Genomic DNA, 14,392 nt, shown 5'->3' with positions numbered 1-14,392 from the left:
AGTCTTCTGAGACTTTTTCATTTGAGTTGTGCGGTCACTTCATAAAATGACAGAACTCACAGCATTTCACTATGAAAGCAAAATATAATGTCATTTTTCCAAATGTTTATGGAATGTTTTTAAATTTCACTAGAAAATATTGCCCAATTTGGCAGATCCCTATTTAAGATAGCTTACATTTCCAGGTCTAACTTGCAGACAACCTTAAATGAGCCGGTAAACCAAGCACAATAGAGTAGCATACCCTCTGCAGACATACTTGTAAACCCACATTTCCATACTCAAAATCTTATCTTTTTGCAGTCAGTAACATTTGTACCACTGCATGGGCTACCAGCTAGACAGTAATAGCCTTTTTTTTAATTTGTAAAAATTATAAGTGCAGGGGACAAATGTTTTTCCTAGAATTTGCAACCTCACCTTAGTCTTATGTTTTACCTAATAACCTGGTCTCTCTTTTGGTACAGCAAGCTAGAAGCTGTAGTCAGACCAGTGCTCCACAATACCAGAACCCTTCAATGCAAGGTCCTGAGAAAACCTTTTTCAGGCTGGCAAAAAGCTTCAATGGGGCAAACCTGATTTTCTTGCCTCCCAAAAGCATGTCCTCCCTAAGAAAGCATCAGCACCTTGTCCTGGTCCACCAGAGGTCAAAATAAATGACTCAGGCCTTACATAGAGATTGGCAGATGAGATACTCTGTGAAAACACGGAGGATAACCCATCTACTGATTTGCAATTGCCATAGGCTGTAATCACTTGCAATATGACAGATAAAACATCCAGTATGTTTTTGATGGGCTATTTCATCTACCAAACTCAAAATCTAACCGTAAGTCCCACTTTACTTCAGCTGCTAGGAAAATGACTCCTGGTCACTTCTTCAGCCCAGCCCTCAGGTCCCTAAAGCAGACATCTAAGCACCAGGCCTCTATCCTGCCAGGGCTTCTACAGCATCCAATCCACAGTGGTCAGCTGGTCCTTATAGAAGTGAGAAATCTGTCCGCCTTTTGTGTCCATGTAGCAGGTAGTAAAAGCCCAAATACTTGACACTTGGAGAGCAGTTCCAGTCCCTGGGTGCCAGCAGGAGTTTTCTCCCCAGCTCAAGGAAGGATATAATCCCAATCCTGGCTATTTTCTTGCAGAATGTCCCCCTCCAACTTCAACACTCCCCCTCTCGGTTTACTGCAAACCTTCCCAGGGGCCCTTTGATAAATTGATCTTAGCCTTCATCCACCTGCAGGAGATTTGACTCGCTATCTTGCCTCTCAGTGCTGGAACTGATTTTTCCTCCTACTCAGGACACAGGCAGAAAATCTTCAGTGGCTATGGGAATTATTGGCAACCGTTTCTGAAAACCCACTTTCACATATCGACTTCAAAGGAACAGATGCGGAAACAGTCCTTTCTACTCTCAGCTGGTCATTTCACCATTCAAGATGGCTAATTCTTCAATAACACTTGTACCTTCTTCAAGCTAAAGGCCGAGCCATTGCCTTCCAGGAGCAGTGCCATTACAAAGTAAGTAAGGGATTTAATTTCAGCCTCTGAAGCAAAATTGTGAGGCAAACCAGTTATAAACCATGCTACTCTCAGGCAGCACACATTACACTTCTCTAAGACGTTTTTCCATTAAATGTATTAAAGATTTACTTTTACCACTGAATTAACATCTTAACACTAAGGGCCCCATAACGATGCGGATCCTGCGAGCGTCTGACTGGCAATGTGTCAGAAACTGACCCCCCAAGAAGGTGTCGGAGGTCCCATTTCCCTAATTAGGATGCAACCTCCTCCTAATGTATCTTTCCTATTGTGGCTTGTGCTGTGGGCAGCAGCACAAGCCACAAAAGAAAATATGCACTTTTTAAACATCCATGCACAGTGTGGCACCATGATGCATGAATGCAGGCCTCATAGTGGGGCAGGTGCCCTGTCAGGGGCCCCCAAAGTCCGTGTCCGGCAGGTTTTCTATTGCAGTTAGACTGCCATAAAAAGGCTGCGGGAAACATCCATCGTAATTCCCTGAGCAGGCACCGCCTCCATTCTGGAGATTGCGATCCACACACCGCCTGATGGGCTTCTTGAGCCTGTCGGAGGCAGAGTGGATTCCCCCTGCAGGCATCAGTCAGACCGCCTTTAAGGCGGTCAGACAGATTCCTCAGATGTCAGGCGGAACGCCACCAATGAGTTGTCGGATGAACCTTCCGCCCGACATTGTAATGGGGCCCTTAGTGAAAAATTATTTTGAATGACCTCTCTATCTTTTTCCCATGCCTAGATTGGTGAAGTGGATTTTATTAATCAATAGACCTGTTTGTGCTAAATGCAGCTTTGCTCATACAGTAAAAGCAGCATTTTTTAATTATACGTTGTGAGGTCATACTTTGTGTGTCACTGCAGTACTTTTTAAACTGTAGGCTAGCTAGAGCACAGTTGTGCTCTCTGGAGCCATATATTTGTGCCATATATGTGGAAGGGATAATTACACACAGTAACCCACGATTGACATTTTTTACTTCTACATAGCTAGTACATTTTCTGTGTCATCTATCATGGCTTTATTGGAAAGATAAAATATACTCGTAAAACTTAAAGTTACTGGAAAGTTAACAGAAACAAATGGGTGACATTAATTTTACCTTAAAGTGTTAATGATAGAGTATACATACGGTGGCAGTGAGTGGCAGTGCCATATTGCAAAGTCAACACATCTGAAAAAATAAGGTCCATCAAAAGATGAAAAAACCCGGGTTACTACAGACAAAGCATGGAGCACAAGGACAAGCTGGATTTGGCAGATGCTTGCCATTTCTTTTAAGCTTTGTAGTCTGAGGTTTATAGTTTGTAAATCCTGTGAGTGTTCTGTATGTTCAAAACACATTGGGTACACACACAAGAGGTTTGCAGAGTAAGTATATGGCAGCAAAGGGTAGCTATACTCGTACTCAGCATGTGTTTATCGTTCATTGTAGGTATAGATTTCATTCATGGCATTACTCTCACATTATGCTTACAGAAAGTAAATTTTATATAAATATGTTAGGAGTATAATAAAGACAACATTTATATATTATTACATATAGTTCACGCTGTGTGATGCAAAAATCATTTGCACACACCCTAGATTTTCCATACTGTTGAGTGAATGTACAAGTATATTCTGTAGTGTATGACCAGTATATACAATGCGAGTGCTCTTGAATGCCTATGTTAAGGGTTGCATTGCTAAAAAACTGTACCTATTTGCTGCTCTAAGGAGTGTTTGTGTACACATGCTATGTATTGTGGTCATTGGACAAGAGCTGAGAGTATACATATGCAGCTTCTTTCTGAATGCATGCTGAGAACTTTCTCTTCACACGTTATGCAATATTTGTGAGTGTCGCTGTTGATGGCAGATGCTGAATTATGGGCAAGTTTGCTAATTTACTGTTCTCAGTTGCTTGGGATCATTAAATATTTCTGGTCTCTTGAGGGATGAATCGTTAAACCTACAATTAAATAGATTAACTGTCCCAAGCCATCCTTCTATTGCATGATAACACTGCTTGACACTGATGTCAAGGTATACACTAGCAGGCACATGCATCAAGCGATTTAGGAATCGCAAACGGTGCGAATCGCAAAATTCGGCCGTTTGCGATTCCCAAATCACTATTTGGGATGCATTAACCAAAAAGTGAAGAAATCGCTATTTTTGCGATTTTTTAAAGTGCGATTGCTTTTAAGGAATCGCAATTTTGCGATTCCTTAAAAGCAATGCATGAAACTGAAAAAAATTGCGATTTCGCAATTAGAGAGAAAAAATTACCATGAGGTTGGACCTCATGGTAATTTTGCGAAATGGGACACCCCTGCACCCTTGAAATCACAATCTCAATTTGCGATTAGCTAATTGCGAATCACAAATTGAGATTGTCTTCCCATTCATTCCTATGGGCCTCTAGGCCCATAGGAATGAATGGGAAGGGATTCCTTAATTGCGTTAGTGCCTCATTGCGATGTCAGTCGGAAAGGCTCCGAGCGGCATTTGGATTTTCCTAATCCATGCTGGAACCACTGTTTATGATCGACTCTGAAACATTTTCGACTGACCAATTACGATAGAAGGTAACCTTTTGGTCTTTTTGACTAGTTTCTGACTGGCATTCGGAGACTCTGAGTTGGTCGGAGCCGAATCGTGCATGTTTATGGACCGTGTTTCCGACCGACGTATTACAATGTCAGATTTGGACAGCCTTTCCGAATTAATCTGCCCGACACGAAACACTGTCGGAAACTGACTTTGGGGGCCGGTAGCCAGTCCTCCTTCACCCTGATGCCTCTGGTTGGGGTGCATGGGGTACCCATGGAACCCCACTTTAGAAGCATGCACAGTGTGGAAGGCACCATGGGGTGCCTGTGACAGGGTGCATGGTTTTCCGCAACCTCCCCATTTTTCAATGGGAGCCGGTGTTGTTGGTGGGAACAAAGGCTCCCACTGAAGTCAATGGGAGGCTGACCGAACAGTGTTCGGAAACATCCTAATCGGTCGGTCGGACTCTCCGAACCTGAGTCGGTCGGAACCGATACCGACAAGGAGTCAGTCGGAATGCTTTCTGACCGACATTGTAATGAGGCCCTAAATTGTTACTAATCGGGCTGCCCAGCTGGATGTAGAAATGTTATATATTCCCATCAAACTGGATTTTATAATTTTGCGAAATGTGTGAAACCACTGATACCCTCTTGTTGTTACAGAGCTAATGGACCATTTCTCTATCAGAAAAACTGTACTAGTTAGTATACTTAGCTACTTGGCTGCAGGTGAGTGGAGTTTTTTGAGAACGTCATCAAAATATTATACATGTGTAGTAGCTTGAATTTTTGGAGTGCAGTGGCACCACTGTCACTCAGCCTCTCCATAAGTGATAGGAGCATCTTCTTGGCTAAAAATAGCATTGACAGAGTATCTGAGTTTTAAGGAACTGAATATATAAACTAGGGAGTTATACATTTTATCACTCAAATCTGAACTTTAAACCTATTGTTCTTTACTATTCCATAAGCAAAATGCATACCAAGCTAGGAACCCCTCGCTGCAGCACCTTTGATCACTGTTGTTTAGGTCCCGTTTTTTTCTTCCAATGCAATGCAAGAAAGATTTGTTGCTACATTGTGTGAATCAAATAAGTGGTAGAACTATTCTGTTTAATGAATTTATCACTGCCTAATGCTTGGACTACTAAGGCAAAATGCATTGGCTTCAAAACTGAAACATATGTTTGCTTTCTAAACCTCATTCGATGAAAATATTGAGCGCATTAGTCGTACAATATTGGTAGTGTAACTTTTCAATCATTTAAACCACAGTGAGCCCAGCCTAACCTTTTTGAGACCGTGCTCAGGAATTTTTAGTTTGATGCCATTTCGTGACCTTGGTGGCAAGCTGAAGGCATAACAAATGCCTGTGGAACTCCTGCAGTGGAGGGTAAGATGTACAAAACCTTCAGGGGGCACCCTTTCAACACAAGGCTATGGGTGTCTGTGAAACTGGGAGTCTCAGGGGCCAGTCGCCACATTCTGCAGGGGGGATGTCTATCATGTTTCGTTTAGCCACTGCTTGGTCTGCCAAATTATGAAAGAAGGTTTTAGGAAGGTGGCAATGATTGAGAAGATAAGCCTTGCATACATTTGTGTGTGAAACTTTGCTATGGTGGTGATGTGCACTGTTGTTTCTTATACTGCTCTGTTTTGGACTAAATTGCGATGTTTGGTTGTACTGTGGTTATTGGGTTGCAATCTATTTTGAACTTTTTGTTGTATTGTGTCCTATTATGTTTTAATGATATTCTTACGTTGTTTTGTGTATAATAGTGTGTTATGTTCTGTAGTTTTCATTAGGTATGTCAATTTAGCAAATTTGCCTTTTCTGCATGGTTACCGCAGATGTTTCAACTTTTTTGGGACCTAGATTTTGCAGGCTTGAACACTGCTAAACAGTAGTAGATTGCCTGTATGCCCACTCTAAAATATGTGGTATACATTTGAACTCCTTATTTGACCAATTTAACTTCCCTATAAATCCATTGTAAATGGTGCATAAAGTGCACCCACTGAAAGGAAATTTAAAAGACATATGTGGGCTGCAGTGTATATTTACACCACCATCCTATGTAACAAAAAAAGATTTCTTCCTGTAGTATCACTTTGCTCTGGCTACACTGCAGTTTTAACACAATAAAGTGACACGTGGCAGGTAAAACGGCTTTGCCATGTAGAAAGATTTTTTTAATATGCATGTCACTGTGTAAACCCACAGGGCAGAGTCCTAATATATAATAATAAAGCACACTGCTTTTAGGGGTAAGTGTGCTCTCAAAGTGAAATACAATCCAAAAGCTATTTTGCTCTGTAGACCTGGCTAGACTTCTCTCTAATATTCATGGGTGGGAGTACAATTTTTATGTTCCACCTCTGCCTAGGAAAGGTCTAGAAAATTGTTTCAAAGTTGTTTCCTGATAGTTTTTAAAATTGGACTTAATGGTTAAGTCATAATTTTGATAACGTTAGCAGAAAATTAACTTTGTAAAAATGCACTTTACGTTGACTTAGCCAAAACTGGCTTAAAACCAGTTCTGACACTCATCACACCACCAGAGAAGAAATGGATACCCTTGTCTGAGCGAGTTCACAACTCTTACACAACTCACTGGCCTCTGGGCACAGTAAAGGACAATTGGCATTAGCTGCTGACCACATAGCAAGGTTTAGCTATATGGGAGTAGAAAGGAAGTGCTGGGGAAGAAAGAGCTCCTTCAGGACTACTTCTTCTGAATTGGAGATGCTAAGGAGGCTGAAGGAAATTCAATCGCCTGGATTTTTCACTTTTTGACTATCTGGCTTTGGACCTTTACTGTGATGGAGTCTTACCACCTGAGTCTCACTTACAGTAAATGTGGTGGAAATAAAGTAAGAGTGCTAATCTTCAGTGTCCTCATTTTAAAATACTGCTTGTTAGAAATGGGGGGCTCTAGTTGGCAAGGGTTTGCACCTTTGTCCAAATAGGGACCCTTCTTCCTAGTCAGGATAAGGGAGTTACACTCCTAAAATAACCCCTGCTAACCCCCTTGGTAGCTTGGCACGAGCAGTCAGGCTTATCTTAGAGGCAGTGTGTAAAGCATTTGCACATAATCAACAGCAATACAGTGTAAGCACTACAAAAAGACACCAAACAAGCTTAGAAAATATCCAATATTTTTATATACTTAAGACAAGACCAAAAATGATAAAAATCAACAATACAGTACTTAAAAATCTTCAGTTATCAAAATAACCTTAAAAAACAGTTCCTTGATGTCGATAGCTCCGTCCGGGGCCATCACGGCGTCGTGAGCAAACAAATCCAAACAGTTCTGGCTGACCGTGGCGTCGTAAGCCAGTTACGGAGTCGGGAAGATCTGCATACAGAACCTTTTAGAAATGCAGGGCGTCGGCGACCTCTCGTTGAGCTTCCGAAAGCACGGCATAGGCAGGCGTTGTTTCTGCGGTCGGCACCCTCAGGTCATGGTGCGAGCAGCGGCTCGGTGGCAGCATCAGATGGCGTTGTCAGTGAGACCAGGGTTGTGGTGCGAAGTAAATGCTGCATTGTTGTTGCTGAAGCGATGTTGTCGGCTGACGAACTGGAGTCGATGCACCGGTGTCAGTAGGTCAAGGCTGCAGTGCAGGATGAGGGTGGTGTGTCGTGGAACTTTAAGAGTGGTGCCCTCGAACCACGGTGCAAGCAGCGACGTTGATTTCGGCGTGGAGCGGCATTGTCCTGGATACCAAGACATCTTCGTGAAGCGAGGCTGTGTGGAGTGCGGTGCCCACAGGTCGCAGTGCGAGCAGTGGATCGGTGGCAGCATCAGCAGGTGTCATCAGTGAGACCAGGGTCACGGTGCAGCATTGCGGCAGTGTCCTTTGCGGTGCCGTCAGGACACAGAGTCAGCAGAGGCGGCATAGACGTCGTCGAGTTGCGTTTCTTCTGTTGCAGCACAAAACACACAGTCCCCAGTGCTGAGGGCAGAAGAGCTTGAAGTCTTTACTGTTCCTGAGACTTCTTGAACAGGGGGCAAGCTCTACCTCAAGCCCTTTGAGAAACTCACAAATGTAGGTTGCAGAAAGTTCAGTCCAGTCCTTTCACTGCCCAAGACAGAAGCAGCCACTGCAGGCCAACACAGCAAAGCACACAGCAAAGTGGTAGTTCCTCCTCATAGCTTCTCCAGCTATTCTTCTTGGCAGTCTTCTTGATCCAAAAGAGTTCTAAAGTTCTGGGGTTTGGCCCCAATATTTATACCACAAAATCATTTGTTCCCTGAAGGCAGAGAGTGTCTGTACCTAGTCAAACCAGTTCTGGGTGCATTCTGCCAGTGCACAACATCTTCCTTTATAAGTATGGGCCAGGGTCATCAGACACACCACAGGAGGTGGAGCCAGCATTGTGGAAGGCAGGCACAGCCCTATTCAGGCCCAGGTGCTACTCCTCCCACCACTCCCAATGCAGATAGGTCTATTCAGCCTAGTGCTGACTCACATTGCCTCCTGGAACCACCCTAGCCCCTGTCACTCACAAACCAGACATGCAATACACAACCTAGCAGAGGCAGGCTGGATGGTTAGGCAAGAAAATACCTACTTTAAAGCTGAGGGGTCATCGGCATTAGGTCCGTAATACTCTGCAACCACTAATGATCTACCATCTATACGAAAGTTTCCAACAGCCCTCTCCCTTTTTATGTCAGTTGTATAAGTCTCCATAGTTGCTTTCGCTGATTTTTTAAAGACAATGATTACTCCTTTAACACAGCATGTTTGTTCAGTACAAATATAGAAGTCTACCCAGCGTTGGGTTTTTCTTATATCCTCCCATTCGGCTATCAAGAGATGGGTTTCTTGGAGGATTATTATGTCCCAGTCTTTATGCTTAAGGCACTCTAAAATCCTTTGCCTTCTTGATCTGACTCGCAAACCATTAACGTTCCATGAGAGAATTTTAACTCCTATGATTTAAAGTAAAGTAGTTTAACTTGCGTGGTTCGGACCATATTTTTGGGGAAATGTTTCCCCATAATGCTCCCACACCAAGTGCCCCATAAATTTAACAGAAACTCTGTACCCCCAACCCCAAACTTACCCCTCCCCTTGAGAAACCTCTGTTTACTCATTGGCAGATCTATCCTGCCTATTCGAGAACACTACCCTATGGGCCGTTTTTACATTCCAGCTTTGCGCACCTTTATCGTGTCTAGCAGTGCCTCTACCTCTTGTGGTTCTTTCAAGTTGTACCCACTCCCACATGATCCTCAGCATCGCAGGAAATTTCATTTGCACATTTGCACCCAGGGATTTTAACTCCTGCATGTATTGGCCTATTTGCCACTGGCGATCTTGTGTCGTCTTTGAAATGTCTGATCTTATTCGGGAAGACCACTCATCTTTTTACGAGATCCTGCGCTTATTGCCTCTTTTAGAATTCTTTCTTTTAGTGTATAGGTTTTGAAATTCACTAGGATATTCCTGGGGTTTGTCCTGTTTTTATTTTTCGCAAAAGGATCTCTGTGAACCCTCTGTATATCATCAGAGAGTTCTTCAGTTTTAATCCAAGGGAAAAATTCTTTCAGGAGGTTTATCACAAAGGTCTTTATGTCACCTGCCTCTTGACCCTCTGGAATATGCAGGAGTCTCGAATTGTTACGTCATGCCTGATTTTCTAGACACTCGATTTTCCCTCTTAATTCCTTTTCAATAGACTGCAGGGCCCCTGTAGTTTTTTCATTATGGGTGAGCCTTCTATCTAGCTCTTCCATGTTAGTTTCCAAAGTAGTGACCCTTTCCATCATGGAGTTCATCTTAGTCTTCAGTGTCTCACAGACCCCTTGAATTCTAAGTTGATTCTTTTCAGATATAGCAAAGCTTGACCGCATCTCCGTAATCAAGATTTCCATTAACCAATCCGCAGTTTTAACCCCCTCTCTTTCTTTTGTACTCATATCCTTTACGACTGAAGTCTGTGTAGCTTCCTCACTCTCCCCTTCCTTGTCTTGCTCTGAAATTGGCAGCTCATTATAACGATTGGGGCTCTGCGGGATACCTGCCGTTAGGTTTTTCTCGGCCATTATGAAACGTGGTGAGCTTCCTTCTGGGTGAGTGATCGTACTCTCCTTCTCTGGACTCAGGTCTTTTAATTCTTTAGGAAGGGTATGTTTTACCTTAAAATAGGTACGGAGAGAGGGGGTAATTTTTACCTTTTTTGACACCACTTTGGGCCGTATAGGGACTATGTTAGACTCTAGGATTCGTGGTGGAGAAACTACCTTGGTTTTCCCTTTGATTTTTTTCCTTTTCCTTTTGTAGTGTCTCAGTATTTAGTGTGATTCCTGAAAGGTTCCTGCTTCTTAGGCAATATCTTTTTCCTGTTAGGTGACTCATCTATACAATCAACAGCTAGATCGTCAGTAGTAATGCTTTTACATACCTCCAAGCCTTCATTCAAGGCCAACTCCTGGGCCGATTCCTGAGTTTTTAATGTAATACCCCCCAAAAATACACCAGATTTTCCACTTACTTGAGCAACCATAGGACCCCTACTTGTTTTTTCCACGCCTTTTTCCGATCCTTTTTCAAAATATTTGAAGGATTAGCAGCCCTGCTGCCTTTTGCCTCTTCTCCGCTGCCTGCCAGTTCTTCCTCCAGTGCTTTCTCCCCTCCAACGGTGCCCTTGGTGCTGGGGCTTATCGTCACCTTTGCCCGAAAGGAAACTCTTGCAGCAGCTTCCCTGCTCTGCCTGCGCACTGCCCCCGCCTTTGCCCACAGTGAAACCCGGGGCTTCCCAGCCTTCCCGGGTGTTGCTGCACAGATCTGGCCCGGGACACAAATCGACTCCTCTCCAGCCGCAGCTCTGATGCCAAGGAACAGAGCTCCAAAGTCGCGGGGGATACCAGAGGATCTCCCCTCATTCCGCGTCAGGACACCAGCCAAAAGCAGGAAACATCCGCTTGCAGGACTGCGAGGCAGCACGACACACGAGACAGCAACCCGGGCTACTACACCGTGAGCAGCGAGACACAGGAGACAGGTGCCCAGTCTACGAGACCGTGAGCAGCGAGACACAGGAGACTGCCACCCAGGCTACGAGATCGTGTGGCAGCCCGACACAGTGCGGGACACACGGCAGGATGCACCGAGGTCACCGGGACCCAAAAGGTAGACTCCTTAAGCTATTACTTTTTATGCTTCACTATTTTCCATTAATGCTCACACTGACACCGATTCTGCCTAAAATTTGCCCATGCGGGTAGGGAGCTCCCGGCCGGCGTCTCTATCCGGCCGCCTTGTTCTCCAGGGTATTACGGACCTAATGTCGATGACCCCTCAGCTTTACAGGAACTTTATGCACACCTGTTAGATTTGCCGGGCCCATTATCCTTGGTGGTGATTTTAACATACTGCTTGACCCTCCATTAGATTGGAATCCTCCAAAAATACATCTACCTTGCCTAAAATGAGTAGATGGCTTAAGACCTACCTAGAAGATCTAGGTTTGGTCGATGTATGGAGAGATAAGGGTGACAAAAAAAATCATCTGTTTATATTTAAAAATAAAAAATTGGGACCTTCCTCCAGAACTGATTACTTTTTAATTGACAAAGCAATACTGGGGGAAGTAAAAAAGGTCAGACATCTACCCGAACATCTGTCAGATCACTCTGCTGTATTATTGGAGATTGAGCTTCATAAACTCCAGATTCAGTCAAGGTGGACTCTAGACAAGGTATTACTTCTAGAGGAAAAAGTTATAGAGGTTCTCAGAGAGGAAACTATAGCATATTTTCAACTAAACCAGGAGCAGACCTCCAGTCAGATTAGATGGGAGGCCTATAATGCGGTGCTTAGAGGTAAGATGATCAGCTTAGCGGCCTATAGAAACAAATTAAAGAAGAAGGAAATAGAGAGTTAGAGGGTGAAATTCAGAGGTGGGAAAAGAATGTTAATGAGGAAATATCAGCTAAAATAATCGAAACATCTAGGAGGGAACTAATCACGGCAAAAAATAATCTTGTTAATATATTAGATACCCGAATTAAGAAGAAGTGGGAAGCAAGCAAGCTGGCTCATTATCAATACGGGGAGGGGTGTGGCAAGCTTTTAGCTTGGAAAAGAAAGACTGACCTAAATAAAAACAAATTTCAAGCATCCAGGAGGCAAATAGTAGTTGACCACTTATAGAAGTAGCAGACATCAAAAAAGCTTTCTTCGACTTCTTTTCAGAGCTGTATAAAGATGATATCAAGGATAGTGGGGCCTTAACCCAAGAATGTCTTAGACAATGGTTAAACAAACTTTGTCAGAAGATCAAAAAGAAAAATTAAATGCAGAATTTACCGAATCTAAAGTTGACGAGGTAATTAAAGCTTTGAAAAGCGCTAAGGCGGCTGGGCCTGATGCTTTGCCAAATGAAATGTATACAGTATTGAGAGGGGTGTTGGTTCCAGAACTCACTAAATTATTCAATGATATTTTTATAAGAGGACAAATACCTCCTAAATCATGGAGTGAGGCTACTATCTGTATCCTATTGAAACCAGGATCCTTAACGCTGCAAATCCTACAGGCCGATTTCTATGTTGAACTGTGACTATAAGATCTTTACTCTATTATTGGCAAAGAGATTAGGTATGTGTGCTGGACAGTTAATTTGCAAAGATCAGAAAGGATTCATAAGGAGTAGACAGATTCAGGAACTCACGCATGAATTAATAGGAGCTATAGATTTAGCGAATGAGAAAAATCTCCCCCTATCGGTCGTTACCTTTGATGCCGCTAAGGCTTTCGATAGGGTTAAGTGGAGTTTTTTACACGATACATTGGAGGGGATCACTGACATAATATAGAATGACAAAATATAGACTTACCAAAATATAGTCACCAAAATATAGAATGCCAAAATATCGAATTCCTATCTACAAACAGGTAAGTACAAAAATATCGAATCCAAAATATAGTCTGTAAAAAATATAGTCAGTCAAAATATCGATTTTTTTTAAATGTCTTAAAAGTAATTTAAAATTAACGAAATAATAAATATAATTAACTAAAACATACTTAAAAATACTCAAATAACCTTAAAATTAAGATATAATTAATTTAAGTTATTTATAAAAAATGTACAATATTTTACCGTAGGATAGCAGGAGGGTAACATTTAATATTACCACTCCAGTGAGTGCAACGGTAGGGAAAGCGTTGGATAGCGTAGGGGTAAAAAATACTATTCCCACTCCAGTGAGTGCAACAGTAGGGAAAGCGTTGGATAGCGTAAGGGTAAAAATTACTATTCCCATTCCAGAGAGTGCAACAGTAGGGAAAGCGTTGGATAGCGGGAGGGTAAAAAATACTATTCCCACTCCAGTGAGTGCAACAGTAGGGAAAGCGTTGGATAGCGTAGGGGTAAAAAATACTATTCCCACTCCAGAGAGTGCAACAGTAGGGAAGGGGTTGGATAGCATAGGGGCCAAAATTACTATTCCCACTCCAGAGAGTGCAACAGTAGGGAAAACGTTGGATAACATAAGGGTAAAAATTACTATTCCCACTCCAGAGAGTGCAACAGTAGGGAAAGCGTTGGATAGCGGGAGGGTAAAAATTACTATTTCAACTCCAGAGCGTGCAACAGTAGGGAAAGTGTTGGATAGCGTAGGGGTAAGAATTACTATTCCCACTCCACAGAGTGCAACAGTAGGGAAAGCGTTGGATATTGGAAGGGTATAAATTACTATTCCCACTCCTGAGAGTGCAACAGTAGGGAAAGTGTTGGATAGCGTAGGGGTAAAAAATACTATTCCCACTCCAGAGAGTGCAACAGTAGGGAAAGAGTTGGATAGCGGGAGTGTGAAAATTACTATTCCCACTCCAGATAGTGCAACAGTAGGGAAAGCTTTGGATAGCGTAGGGGTAAAAATTACTATTCCCACTCCAGAGAGTGCAACAGTAGGGAAAGCGTTGGATAGCGTAGGGGTAAAAAATACTATTCCCACTCCAGAGAGTGCAACAGTAGGGAAAGCGTTGGATAGCGGGAGGGTGAAACTTACTATTCCCACTCCAGTGAGTTTAACAGTAGGGAAAGTAATGATTTAATATATTATTAAAAATAAATTAAATATCAATACCAATAAAACATTAATTGAAATTAAAAACCAATTTAATATGATGTAATAATTAATTTGAAATACAACTACATATTAGTTATTAAAAATTAATAACCTATTCATAATTATTCAACAACTAATTAATTTTAAATAACAAAAACTAATTAATATTAAAAATTAATACCAATTAAAAATTAACAGTAAATTAATTATCAATACACAAAAAG

This window comes from Lissotriton vulgaris, chromosome 1_1 (assembly GCF_964263255.1).
Source record: "Lissotriton vulgaris chromosome 1_1, aLisVul1.2, whole genome shotgun sequence".
NCBI classification, from domain to species: Eukaryota; Metazoa; Chordata; class Amphibia; order Caudata; family Salamandridae; genus Lissotriton; species Lissotriton vulgaris.
Note: the sequence above shows the minus strand (reverse complement) of the source record.